Raw genomic sequence first — 2,780 nt, forward strand, 5'->3', positions numbered from 1 at the left:
GATAGGCAAGTCTGCATAGTCTTGCACACCAAAATATAGCCACTGATTCTTGCCACTCCCACTCTTGGTAATCAGGAATGGGTATACTGACTTCTTAAGGTCAAAAAGAGAGGAGGGGGAGAAGGGTAGAGAGATTAAGAGATGGCACTACCAGGGATATCCTGCTGTGAAGGGTCTTGAGCCACCTTGGCCTTAAAACTCAATCTGTAAGGTTACCTCTAGTTTATGATATCTGAAGGTAATTCTTAGACTCCCAATGCAGCATCTTACCAGGAAAGGCAGCTGGGTCTGTATTGCTGAATAAGTCTTTTAGTGAAGTAGCTCTTCAGCTTTCTGTGTTTTTCCATCTGTGGAGTTGTAGCACATTCTTCCAGGGCAGTTTCTCGTAGTGTCTCATGTAAAATTGACTTGTTGTTTCTGCCTGCACTGAAAAATCTTTCTGAGGTTTGGGGGACCACACATGTGCCCTCACTGTGTGGTGTTTGCGATGGCTAATCTTGTATGACTCAAAAGAGATCCCCTTAGAAAGGAGTAGCTCCAGTTAGGTGCAGACTGGGAAAGATTAAATTTATCATTCTTTGTGCAGTACCAGACTGGGAAAGATTAAATTTATCATTCTTTGTGCAGTATGTCTTTCTGTCAGTTCAAAGGAGGAACTAACTCTCATCAGACAGAGGAGAGCTCTTGGACAGTAGGACCCAGCTTTGGAAACCCCTGGTGGTTTCTGGTTCTTGCTGAGCTTCTGTGATGCAGAAAACGCTTAATGATCTGCATGACTATAATTACCATACCTTGCAATATCGTGGGCTGGGCTGCTGGTAGTATCACGCAAGTTCTGTGGTCCTTACTGGGATTCATGCCACATGCTGATTAGTAGAATAAGGGATTTCCTGTAAAGGGCAAGAATCCCCTCTGTGCTGTGTCAACACCAGTATTTCCAAGCTCTCTTTTTGTCCAAAAGAGGTGTGAGCAAACTGCTGCTTCCTACAGTTCTTCAATCCAAGCTGGTTCTTCATAGGCCTCCAAGCATGGCACTGAAACTTTGTGCATCAGGGTAGCTCTTCAAAATGAAAGGTGGAAGCAGAGCAGTTCAAACTGAGCTTTGCTTTTCCAGCAGCTTACATGCAACTAGTTGGTGGGTGGGTGTCTGTCTGCATCCTTTCTTGGGTTTTTTTAAAGTTGTGTTTATGTGTACCTTCTTATTCTGCCTTACTAAATTAGCTGGCATAGAGGAAGCCTCTGAGAAACCCTTTAAAAATTTCTGCTTTTGTAGAATTTTATAACATTGCAGCATGTGACTAGATTGAAAAACCCCAATGAAATAAAGAAACCCAACAAAACAAAACAAACAAACAAAAAAAAATCCACAAAAAAACACCACAAAAGCAATCCAAAATAGACAATAAAATAAATAACTCTATATGGATATCATGGGCCTTTTTAAACCTGATTCGTTTTTTGAAGTTTTCAAACAGGTATGCTGGCAAGGGTGTTTGCACACAGATGGAGATAATAGTGACACAAAATTGAGCAGCTACTCATTTGCTGGATTTGATCAGGAGAGATTTTAAAGGACACTTCTGAGACCTTTTTTCTGATGTGGTGATTTTTTAAGATGTAAACAAGCTACAGGGTTTAACAACTGAGGATTATGTCCATTGTAATTTTTTAAAATTACTTTTACTAACTGTACTATATTCAAAATACTTATTTCTGAGACAAAGTGGACAATACTAGTGGGCATCTTGCACTTGATTAAATGTAAAACATTTTCTTAATTTAGTGATGTGTTTAGGAGAATACTGTAACTTACTGAATATACAACAGTGATAACTGTGTTTACAATAATTTTAAAATTCCTACTGTTCAGTGGTAGCCAACTTGTTTGAGAATTGAGAGTAAGGCCTACTGCAATTCACAATCTTGGAAAAGTTAACTCAATGCTGCTACCACTAAATACTGTGGGATGGATACCGTGGGTTTAAATGGCAGCAGGATTGTATTCCAAGCCTCTGTCTTAAGTACTTATGACTAAAAGGCGACTTGCCTTGTGCTCATTTATGTATCCCTGTGTGTAGTACATCAGTTAGAAATCTGTTAATGATTGATTTGTAACATTAGGACCTTTATGGAGATCACAGTGGGGTTTTTGTTTGTAAGCAGACACTTAGACATTTTGGAATGTATAACATTGATCCTTGTGCTAGAATTGTTTACATGCAAAAATGTATTTATGATTTTTTGCAAACTGCAATGTGCAATTTTGTACATGTGTTTTAAACTACAGAGTTTATAAGAAAGATATTGTATGTACAGTACTTGGACATGAGTATTATTTCTTTGATATAAATATCTAGAGGAAAATTAAAATTGCTTTATATTCATATTTTTGGCTGTGTTTTTTATTACTTCAGAAAGAAACTTAGAAGTCTACTTAAGGCATAGTGATTTGGGCTTTTTAAAAAGTACTTTTAAATCGTGCTTGATACACTCCTTGCTTTGATTGTGTCAACATACTGAAGTGCAAGGAGAGATTAATTTCTTCTTGTAAAAATGTTGCTCTTTGGGATAACTTCCATATATATATATATATATATATATATTCCCTATATATATGAGTGTAGCTGCAACTCAGAAATTAAACTTTTATAAAGAGCAAAAGAGAAGAAGAGACAGTTCAGATATGATGATATCAGATTTCTGGCCCTTGCTAAGAAAAGCTGACTGGAGTCATCAGCGCTGTGGGATGGGTCTCCAATTACCCACGTCTTGAATTCTGC

At 37.7% G+C, this 2,780-nt stretch overlaps 1 long non-coding RNA gene across 1 annotated transcript; it reads left to right on the forward strand.

The window, feature by feature from the left end:
• Positions 1–440: 440 nt before the first annotated feature.
• Positions 441–2,386, forward strand: LOC137464661 (uncharacterized). Its single transcript, XR_010994339.1, has 2 exons — positions 441–545; positions 587–2,386. It is a non-coding gene; the product is annotated as an uncharacterized lncRNA (long non-coding RNA).
• The last annotated feature ends 394 nt before the right edge of the window (positions 2,387–2,780 follow it).

The sequence above is a fragment of the Anomalospiza imberbis genome, chromosome Z (genome assembly GCF_031753505.1).
Source record: "Anomalospiza imberbis isolate Cuckoo-Finch-1a 21T00152 chromosome Z, ASM3175350v1, whole genome shotgun sequence".
In the NCBI taxonomy this organism is placed as follows: Eukaryota; Metazoa; Chordata; class Aves; order Passeriformes; family Viduidae; genus Anomalospiza; species Anomalospiza imberbis.